Source organism: Elephantulus edwardii, unplaced genomic scaffold (assembly GCF_000299155.1).
Source record: "Elephantulus edwardii isolate Elephantulus edwardi_28Jun2011 unplaced genomic scaffold, EleEdw1.0 scaffold00487, whole genome shotgun sequence".
Taxonomy (NCBI): Eukaryota; Metazoa; Chordata; class Mammalia; order Macroscelidea; family Macroscelididae; genus Elephantulus; species Elephantulus edwardii.
The window spans coordinates 688680-700413 of NW_006400237.1; the positions used below are offsets into that span (position 1 = coordinate 688680).

The 11734-nt window shown below is 39.1% G+C and overlaps 2 pseudogenes; one reads left to right on the plus strand and one right to left on the minus strand.

The window, feature by feature from the left end:
• Nucleotides 1-714: 714 nt before the first annotated feature.
• LOC102859020 lies at nt 715-9859 on the minus strand (annotated as a pseudogene).
• Nucleotides 9858-11734, plus strand: part of LOC102859420 — a 7077-nt pseudogene continuing 5200 nt past the window's right edge.

The following is an 11734-nucleotide window of genomic DNA, read 5'->3' on the forward strand; positions in this document are numbered from 1 at the left end:
TAGGTATTTAATACTTTATATTTTTAAGACTACTTTCGTAACATTTTAGAATGCAATGACTTCTATTTCCTTATACTTTAAAAGAACTAGAAAAGTTCAAAATATTTTTAACCTGTGTAGTTTCTCCTTAACTTAAAAGGGTTTTTGGAGTTATAATGATTGGTTTCAGCTTATTATAAGCAAGCAATGAGTGCAAGAAAATTGCTCAGAATTCACTGTCAGAACACTGTGTTGTCACATTGTGATTTAAGAAATTGTTGAGCTTTGTATCACTTAGAACTTACTGTCATTCTTCCTCCCTAACAGTGCATGAACAGAATAATGATTTATAATAAACTGAGCTTTCTTTAATAAAATATTTTTCTGATGGGGACAGGTTAGGCGTTTTGCTCCATTGAAGCAATCATCACTGTCCTTGGATGTCCTCAGCATAGTCTCAGGAGAAGGAGCAAAGGAATTACATTAATCAAATTTCAATTTTTATCTTTCCTCATAAGCAAGAGGCAAAAGTTTATTAACCCTGTAGCATCAATTGTTAATCAGATTATGGTGTATACATTGAAAGAAGAGATGTTGCCCTTAGTTCCTAAACCATGTGTATTTTTTTTAATCACATGAAAATGTATCATGCTTTATCCTGCATGAAACAAACCTGAAGCAATGGTCACTGTGGTTGTCAAGGGCAGTACTTTCTGAGGACAGCAGCCTGCACTTTTATCTCTTGGGCCCCACCTGTGTGTATACCTTGGTGATGTCATTGTACTTGTCTTCAGAGGGCTGGTAGTTAGGGATGGGAGGATATAATGAGGCTCTTCTCTCGCAAAGGGGAGCAGATTGGGATCCGTCTTGATGGCCTCCTCCTGGAGCTCAGGGGATGCCTAGGTGCTGGGCCTAGAGCAGGGACTTGATGGCCTCCCTATCCACCTCTTGCTCCCGCTGCTTGCTTGTACAGGGACCACTTCAGAAGCTTAGCTCTTTTCTCAGTTTCCTCAAAGGAGAGCTCCACCAGAAGGACAGCAGAGCAGCTCGCTGGTGCGTGCCTCTAATCTGAGTTTGCCAAATCTCAGGAAGCCAGCTCCACATGTGCACACCGTGCACCACTGTGCCCAGAACCTCTGCAGCCATTCCCCTCCTAGCTGCAGACTGGGCGCTTCAGGGCACTCGCCACTTGGCCCATGAGTGGATTTACAAAATGTTTCATATTACGAAATGAATTCTTGTTCAGCATTTCCACTCTTACTTTTCTATATCTAAGTAAAGAGATTTAATTTAAATATCAGACTGTGTGATAGATATATTGTCTTAAAATCACCTTAATAACAAGAAAGAAAATGAAATTACAACATCATTCCTTTCAATGTTATACTTTGGTTACATATTAATTAATAATTCAAAATATTAATTTATAAATTCATAGTTGGAAAGAGATCCATATTTATTCCCATTCCAAGAAAAGGTGATCCAACAGAGTGTGCAAATTATTGAAAAAATTATCTGAATTCAGAGCATATCATTCACAAGCAGGGCTTTATGAAGAGGAGTGTGGAATCAAGATTTGAAGAAGACTCATTAACAACCTACAATATGCAGATGACACAACCTTGCTTGCTGAAACTGAAGAAGAGCTGAAGAATTTGCTGCAAAAGGTCAAGGACTATAGTCTTCAATATGGATTAATGCAACATCAAGAAGACAAAGATTCTCATCCACTGGGACAATTTGCAGCACCAAGATAGAGAAAGGATTGAGGTTGCTAGCAATTACCGCTTGCTCCGCTCCACAGTCAACATTCTAACACCAGCAGTCAGGAAATCAAAAGATTACTTGCATTGGTAAAATCTGCTGTCATGGACCTTTCCAGAGTGCTGAATAGCAATGATGTCAGTCTAGATACAAAGATACACTTAATCCAGACCATGGTATTCTCAGTTATTTTGCTTCAGAGAGTTGGACAATGACTAAGGATGACAGGAGTAGAAGTGATGCCTTCCATTTGTGGTGCGGGAGAAGAGTCTTGATCATACCATGGACTGCCAAGAAAATAATTAAGTCTGTCTTGGACAGGGTGAAACCAAATTTCTCCTTGTAGGCTAGGATTCTGAAGCTCCACCTAATTTAATTTGGGCATGTGGCTAGGCGAGACTGGTCCTTGGAGAAGGACATCATGCTTGGAAGGGTGGTGGACAGTCCAGGAGAAGAAAACCCCAGATGAGATGGATTGATACAGTATCTGGTGCAATAGAATAGGGTTTGGTGTGTCGGAGTTAGTGAGACTGGCTCAGGACAGAAAAGGGTTCAGAGCTGCTTGTACCTAGGGTCGCTATATATTGCAGGTGATTCAATGACACGTGACAACAATAACATACAATGACAGGTTTGGCAGCAGAAGTGGCATCCACTTACTAAACAAAATGCCCCCAGAAGCTCTTTGAACTTTGATAAATGTCGATAGTTGCAGAGGGGCTTCAGGAATTTCATTAATAGTGTCTATGAGTCGTGCTCAACTGGAAGACAATAAACAACAAGAAAAGTGTTATAGAATGTAAGTAGGAAAATATGGTATATGTGGGTTTAAATACGCCTTGTGCTCTCATGCAGACCCAAGCACTTTCAGTTCCTAATCAATAAATCCATCCCTGAGGACCACATTGTTATAGTCTACCACAGTATATGTTACTGCTATTAGAAAATTATTTGTTAGTCACTATTTGTAAAGATTAAATAATTTCCACCAGGTCTGTAATTGTTCAAACATACAGTGTTTTGTTCTGATGTACATAAGATCACTCCTCTAATTCATAGCTGAGGTAATAGCACCTAGCAACAACAACAGTAATTTGTTAATTGATATAAAATCTTAATTCACCTTGCTGACTCCATGGGAGATACATCAGGACAGATATGCAGAGGTTTTGTGCCTGAAGCTATGAAATATCTTACGAGTTTATATACTATGTCCTAAAAGTTATTGTAACCACTGCTTCTTTTAATTCAATAAATATATTAATAGTTTCTGCTTGTTGAAAAATGAAAAGAAAATTTTGGTCTATTTGTTAAAGCTCTAGGTTTGGGTTTTGGTTGATTTTTTTTTTAAATTTTGCTAATCACTACTGTCACTTTCAGCTGATAGCAGACTGGAGACAACCTGGTTAGGCATTTTGTGAAAACAGGAACAATAATATGATCTGCTCTGGATGTCTAAACCAAAAACACTAACCCTCCAGGCGCAAAGCCTGAAATAGCTTTTCTGGCTAACTTTTGTCTCAGGTGATTTTCTCAGTTTAATCTGTTAGATTGATTTCTACCCTGAAGCTTCAAACATGGGTCAGAAAAATAAAACAGTGTCAAATATCTCACATGATAAAATTAGCTTCTTTGTTTTCACTGGGAAGAAACATGATATTGCACTGAAAACACAGACACTATGTTTATATTTTCCAAACCTGAACCATTGAAAAGGTGAACATTTTTTCTTCTTCACTGATTTCTCTTCCATATAAAATGTACAAAATCTACAGATAAACAAAGGAGGTATATTTTAGGGGAGATAGATAGATATAGATATATATATTTGAAATTATTTTTCTTTTGCACACAAGCAAAACTATGAAAATGTATGACCTAATTATAATGAGGGAATTTATAGAAAAGGTTGAGGGATGGCAACCAAGAGTAAGACCATCTACCAGGTGGATTGACACAGTGACTGTAACAATGAGAATGAGTATGTCAGCGATTAGGAGCACGGCACAGAACAGGACAGAGTTCGTATCTGTTGTTCATAGAGTCTATACGAGTCATACTCAACTCCATGGCACATAAGATCCATCACATCAAGAACTGATACATGCATATCAGAAATTCCTGTTTCAATTCTGGTTGAACTATTTAACAATTTGCCATGAAGTTAACTTAAAGATTTAGAGGCTGAAGTTTCTCAAATGAAACTTATTAGATAGTAAGCATAAATAAAGCAATTAAAAAGCATTAACCCTCCAGGTACAAACCCTGACATAGATTCTCTAATTTACATTCTCAGGTATTTTCTCAGGTATGTTTTTTTTTAATTTTTTTTATTGGTTTGCTTATGAAGCTTGTATACAATGTGTTTCATACATTAGTTCATTCTCATAGTGTTTCATATAATCATTCTCATGAATTATGTTTTACAAAATTAATCACCATTGGATCATCATTATACTATCTTTTTTCCGGAGTCTTCCAATTTTCTTTCCCCACCCACTTTGGCCCATGAAACTGTGCAGCCCTGTGGTCTTACCCATCCTCACCCCTACCCCCATATATGAGTTCTCTAGTATGTTTTACTCTCTAGTCTTCTATTTTTACAATAATGATCTTATCTTATGCAGTATTTGTCCTTATAAGACTGCATATTTGTCCTTATAAGAATGCATTAGTTCACTCAACATAATGCCCTCCAACCTCTCCAAGTTACATCGTATTTTCAAAATCATTGCTCCTGAGTGCTGCATAGTATTCTATTGTGTAAATTCATTTGGTTGTAGTTAGATATTTGGGCTGTTGCCAAGTTCTTCTAATGGAAAATAATGCTGCCATAAATATTGGTATACAAATCTCCATTTGTATGTCAGTTTAAATTCCTAGTAGTGGAAGACCTGGGTCATATGGAGTTTCTATGTTTAATTTTTTGATGAAATTACATATTTTCTTCCAGAGTACATGTACAGTTTTACAATCCTATCAACAGTGTGTGAGAGTACCCGCCTCTCCACATCCTTTCCAAAATTTATTGCTTCTTGCCCTACTAAACTTGGCACTGCTACTGGGTTGAGATGTTATTTTATTGTGGTTTTGATGTGCATTTCTCTTACGGCCAGTAGCTTGGATCATTTCTTCATTTGTCTGTTGGTCTCCGGAATGTCTTCCTTCAAGAAAAGTTTTTCCATGTCTTTTCTCAGTTTTATAATTGGGTTAATAGTCTTTTCCTTCTGGAGGCCCAGGAATATTCTGTAAACTTCTGTTATGAGACCCTTTTCTGAGAGGATATTGCCAAATACCTGTTGGGGAAAGTTGTTTGATGAGCACAGAGATTTAATCTTTAGAAAGTCCCATTCATCAATTATATCCTCTCTAGACTGTACTGTATGCAGAGCAGATTATCTGGGAGGCTTGGCTCTATGAGGAGAATTGTGGTGTCAGGATTGGTGGAAGATCTATTAACGATCTGCGTTATGCAGATGACACAACCCTGCTTGCTGAAACTGAAGAGGACCTCATGCACTTACTGCAGAGGGTCAAGGACTGCAACCTTCAGTATGGACTGAGGCTCAATGTCAAGAAGACAAAGATTCTCACCACTGGACCAATCGGTAGCATCAGGATGGATGGCAAAGAGATTGAGATTGTTCACAGCTTCAGTTTGCTCGGCTCCACGGTCAACACTCTTGGAACCAGCAGCCAGGAAATCAAAAAACGTATTGCGATGGGAAAGTCTCCTGTTAGGGACCTCTCTAAAGTACTCAAGAGCAACGAGGTCTCTCTCAGGCCATGGTTTTTGCAATCACTTTTTATGCATCAGAGAGTTGGACAATGACTAGGGAGGACAGAAGGAGAATTGACACCATTGAGCTGTGGTGCTGTGGTGCTGGAGAAGAGTATTGAATGTACCATGGACTGCCAAGAAAACAAAATGATTCATCCTAGAGAGGGTTAAACCAGGCTACTCCTTGGAGGCAAGGATTCTGGGGCTTCGTCTGACATACTTTGGACATGTTGTAAGGAGAGACAGGTCTTTAGAGAGGGACATCATGCTGGGCAGAGTGGAGGGACAGCGCAGGAGGGGAAGACCCTCTATGAGGTGGATTGATTCAGTGGCTGGGGTAATCGGCATGGGTGTATCAGAGGCAATGCGATTGGCACAGGATAGAGCAGGGTTTAGGACTGTTGTACATAGGGTTGCTATGAGTCGCAAATGACTCGACGGCACATAAAAACAACAACAACAACAACAACCACAGTGTTTCCCTGCTCTGTTCTGACTACTGCCTCTTGGTCCAAATATAGGTTTCGCATTTGCACAATCAAATGTTCTGGGATTCCCATACTTCTAAGCCACAGCTTGTTGTGATCCACACAGTCAAAAGACTTTCCATCATCAATGAAGCACAGATAAACATTCTTCTGGTATTCTTTGCTTTCTGCCAAGATCCATTTAACATCAGCTATAATATCCTTAGTACCACCACCTCTTCTAAATCCAGCCTGTACATCTGGCACTTCTCTGTTGACATATTGTTCCAAACGTTTTTGGATAATTTTCAGCAGACTCTTGCTTACATGTGATATTATGATATTGTTCGATAATTTCCACACTTTGTTGTGTCACCTTTCTTTAGAATGGGAACAGATATCGATCTTTTCAGCGAGCCAGCTGGCTGTTCTCTATATTTCTTGGTACAACTTATGGAGAACATCCAGGGCAGTGTCTGTCTGTTGAAATATGTCAATTGGTATGCTGTCAACTCCTGGAGCCTTGTTTTTTGCCAATTCCTTCAGAGCAATTTGAACTTCCTCCTTCATCACCATAGGCTCTTGCTCACATGCCATTTCATGAAATTCTTCTTTATCAGCCAATTCCCTCTGATACAGTGACTCTGTGTATTCCTTCCATCTCTTCTTGATACTTCCTGGATCATTTAACATTCTACCCAAGTATCCTTAAGTATTGCCACCTGTGGCTTGAATTTGTTTTTCAACTCCTTCAGCTTAAGAAATGCTGAGCGAGTTCTGCCCTTTTGATTTTTTGGCTCCAGCTCTCTGCACATTTCATTACAGCATCTTGCTTTGTCATCCCGGGATGCCTTTTGAAATTTTCTGTTTAGCTCTTTAATTTCTTGGTTTCTTCCTTTAGCTTTGGCTTCTCGGTGCTCTAATGCAATACTAAGAGTCTCATTTGACATCCGTCTTAGTCTTTTCTTCATTTTAAGCCTTTGTATTATTATTCTTCATGGACAATTTTATTGATATCCTCCCAGAGCTCATTTGGCCTATGTTCATTGGTGCTCAAGAACCCAAACCTGTTCCTGAGATGGTTTTGAAATTTGAGTGGGATAGACTTAAGATCAAATTTTTGTTCCCATGAACTTGATTTGATTTTCCTCAACTTCAGCTTGAACTTGCATATGAGTAGTTGGTGGTCTGTCCCACAATCAGCACCTGGCCTGGTTTTCACTGCTGATATTGAGCTTCTCCACTGAGTCTTTCCACAAATATAATTGTTTTGATTCCTATGCATGTCATCAGGTGAGATCCATATATATAGCCTGTGTTTATGTTTCTTATAGAAGGTATTTGTAATGAATAATCATAGAATGTGCAGAAATCTATCATTCTATCTCCAGCCTCATTTCTCTCACCGTGCCCATATTTTCCAGCTACTGATTCTTCTTCCCTGCTCCCAACTTTTGCGTTCCAGTCGCCCATTATTATCAATGCACCTTGATTGCATGTTTGATCAACTTTTGACTGCAAAAGTTGGTAGAAATCTTCTATTTCCTCCTCTCTGGCTCTGGTTATTGGTGCACATATTTAAATAGTAGTGGTATTCACTGGATTTCCTTGTATGTGTATGGATATTATCATGTCGCTCACCACATTGTATTTCTGGATGGACCTAGAAATGACTTTTTAAATTAGGAAACCAACCCCACTCTTCCTCACCTTTTCATCCCCGGCGTAGTAAATCATATAATCATCTGATTCAAAATGTCCCATGCCAAGCCATCTCATTTCACCAATACCTAGTATGTCAATATTTATGCGAACCCTGTATACAATCCTAAACATCTCTGACACAGACATCAGAGATGTTCTTTTCTTCAGTCACTGTGTCAATTAATCTCATTGAAGGTAGTCCTATCTTTGCTGATCCTCTACATTTTGAAGCATAATGTCCCTTTCCAAAGTATAGTCCCTCCTAACAACATGTGCAAAGGAGCTCTGCTGGCTTGTTGTTGTTGTTGTTGGGTGCCATCAACCATGTATGACTCATAGTGACCTATGAACAGCATATCTGAACCCTCCACCCTTCCAATCATTGTGGCCCTCCCCTAGGAATACCCATCCTTAGCAACATGCTGTAAGTACATGAGATGGATCCTAATCATCCTTACCTCCAAAGAGCACTCTTGCTATGCCCTCTCCAGGACATACTTATTTGTTAATGGTAAAGAACTGTGTTGCCAGTCAAATGGCTTTTCAAATCCACCAGTTGCTTCATGGAGGAAAGTTGACAAATATCCTTCCATGGAGTTTGTTTCTGTTGTTCTGTACCATCTAGCCAGAACCAACTCATAGGTGAGTCTCTAGTAGGTTTTCAGAGGCAGGAAATTGCATGAGAGAAGATTGTCTGTCCTTCTGCTGTGCAAAGCAAGCTAGACAGACAGTTGTAGGTTAATTCTGACTCAACAGAACACATCAAAAACAACAACATGCCCAAAGTACATGAATTGAAGCTTCACCATCCTTAAATTTAAGAAGCATTAAGAAGCACTTCTGTTGCTCTTTTCCCAAGATATATCGCACTTGACATTATAGTACCTAACAACAAAAGTAAGGCTTATTCCACTCTGGATGTTCTGTAAAAAGTATGGTTTTGTATGATGTTTATTGAAGGATTTTTTTTTATTTTATGTTGGTTTGTTTACAAAGTTCATATACTTTGTGTTTCACACTATTCTTCATCCATATTGTGTTTCATACAATCATTCTTATGCATCATGCTTCATAAAATCTGTCAACCTTGGATTTTCATCCATTATTACCCAGTCTTTTCAGGTCCCCATCACATCCTTCCCATTTCCTCCATCCTCTCCCTCCATCCATCAAACTGTGCAACTCTGTAGTTTCACATCTACCCATTCCTCACCCCTCCACTCCCACTCCTTCTCCCTTTGGGTTCCCATACAAGTTTTACTAGTTATTCTTCTATTTTAACAGTTATGTTCATAGTAGTATTATTCACCATCACAAGAACATTAAACAGGCCAAATGTTTAAACACCACTGAATGGACTAAGAAATTGTGATACGTTCACACAATGGATTGCTGTGCACCACTCAGGAACAATGATTTTGAAAAATACTACATGACTTAGGAGAGACTGAAGAGCATTATATTGAGTGAACTAACTCAGTGTCATGAGGACAAATACTGCATCAGATCATTAATGTAAAAATTAGCTCTTGAGATTTTCCTTAGCAGTTGTTGTTGTTATGTGCCATTGAGTCACCTGTAACTCAGAGACCCTATGTATAACAGCTCTGAAGACTGCCCTGTCCTGAGATAGTCTCACTGACTGACATACCTATCCCAATTGCTCTAGTTACTGTATCAGTTCATCTCACCCAGAGTCTTCTTCTCCTCCATTCTCCCTCCACGTTTCCAAGCATGATGTCCTTCTCCAAGGACTGGTCCCTCCTGTCTTTGTGATGGAGCTTCAAAATCCTAGACTCCAAGGAGAAACTTGGTTTCACCCTCTTCAAGACAGACCTATTTGTTTTCTTGGTGGTCCATGGTATGTTTAAGACTCTTCTCCAGCACCACAACTCAAATGCACTAATTCTTCTTCTGCCATCCATAGTTATTGTCCAGCTCTCTGATGCAAAGCAAGTAACTGTGAAGACTATGACCTCAATCAGGTGCCCTTTAGGCTCTCTAGACTTACATTGTAGCTTCTCAGTACTCTGAAAAGGTCTCTGAGAGCAGATTTACCTAATGCAATTTGTCTTTTGATTTCCTGACTGCTGGTTCCAATAGTGTTGATGGTTGATCTGAGTAAGCTGTAACTGTTAACTACCTCAATCTCTTCTCCCGTCATGGTGCTCTCCACTGGCCCAGTGGTGAGAATCTTTGTCTTCTTGATGATGAGCTTCAATCCATCTTGAAGACTACAGTCCTTGACCTTCTGCAATTTATTCCCAAGTATCTCAATTTGTTTTGTCTATTGTAAATGATATTACATTCTTAGTTCCTTTTTATGTGTTTGCTTTGCTGCTGTAAAGATATACCACTGTTTTTTTTGTATATTGACCCATATGCTGCCACTCTGTTGAACTACTCTATTATGTCTAACAAGTTTTTTTGCTGTGTCTTTGTGGGTTTCTTTGTACACAATCATATCATCTGCATATAACTAAAAATTTTACCACTTTTTTTCCAATATGAATGTCTCTTATTTCCTTCTCTTTTCTCACTGTGCTAGCAAATATTTCCAATAAAATTTTGAATAGCTGCAGTGATAGTGAGTAACTTTGTCCGGTCTCTTTTCTCAAGGGGATTTCCTTTAGTCTTTCTCCACTGTTATTGTTAGGTGTCATCAAGTTAAGTACAACTCATAGTGACTATGAAAAACAGATCTGAATGCTCTCCTATCCAGTGCTCCCTTCAATTCACTCCTCTTGGTACATTAGAGTCCATTGCAATAGTCACTGTGTCAATCTACCTGGTGTGGGTCTTCCTCTCCTTTTCTGACCTTCTACCTTTCTAAGCCTCATGTCCCTCTCCAGAGAATAATCTCTCCTAGCAATATTCCTAAAGTATGTGAAGTGAAGCCTCATCATATTTGCCTCCAATGAGAACTCTGGCTGTGCCTTTTCCAAAACATATTTGTTTTTTTCTTTAGACAGTCCATGGGATGTTCAATGCTTTTCTCTAGCACCACAGCTCAAGGACATCAACTTTTTTTCTGTGATCTTTATTCACTGTCCAGCTCTCAGATGCATAACAAGTGGTAGAAAAGATGTACCTCAGTCCTGAAACTGACATCAACACCTCAATAATTTGGAGAATTATTTATCCATTAAGAAGTAGTGTGGCATCTGGATTGGAGGGAGCCTCATCAATAATCTGTATGATGTAGATGACACATCTTTGCTTGCTGAAAGTGAGGAACACTTGAAGCACTTGTTGAAGAATATCAAGGAATGCAGACTTTGGTATGGATTGCATCTCAATGTAAAAATAAATTAAAAGAAAAGCTTCTTACCACTGGACCAAAAGGTGGAATCATAATGGATGATGAGGAGATTGAAAATGTCAACAGCTTCATGTTTCTTAGATTCACAATTAACAACCTTAGTACCAGCAGTCAGCAATTACGGAGACATACTACACTGTGAAAATCTGCAGTTAGGTACCTCTCCAAATTATTGAGGAATAGTGATGTCATTTTGAGGACCAAGGTGCATTCGAGTCAGGCCATGGTTTTTCCAATTACTTTCTATGTATCTGAGAGCTGGACGATGCATAGGATGACAAAGAAAGAATTGACATCTTTGTGGTGTTGTAGAAGAGCACTGAGCACCCCATGGATGGCCAAGATAACAGATATGTCTGAGAGAGGGTATAACAGGAGTGCTCCTTTGAGGCAAGATTGATGAGAGGCTTTGTCTCACATACTTTGGGAATTTTGCTAAGAGGTAGTATTCCTTGGAGAAGGCCATGATGCTGGGAAGGGTGGAAGGTTGGCCTAGGAAAGGAAGACTCTCAGTCAGATTGACACAATGATTGCTGAAATGGGCTCGAGTATGACAGAAAATGTGATGATAGCACAGGGTGGAACAGGATTCAGATCTTTTGTTCGTAGGGTTGCTATGAGTAGTACTTGATTCAATGGCAACTAACAAAACCAACAACTTAGTTTTGTGTATTTATGTTTCACTATGTTTAGAAAATTCTCTTCTATTTCTATTTT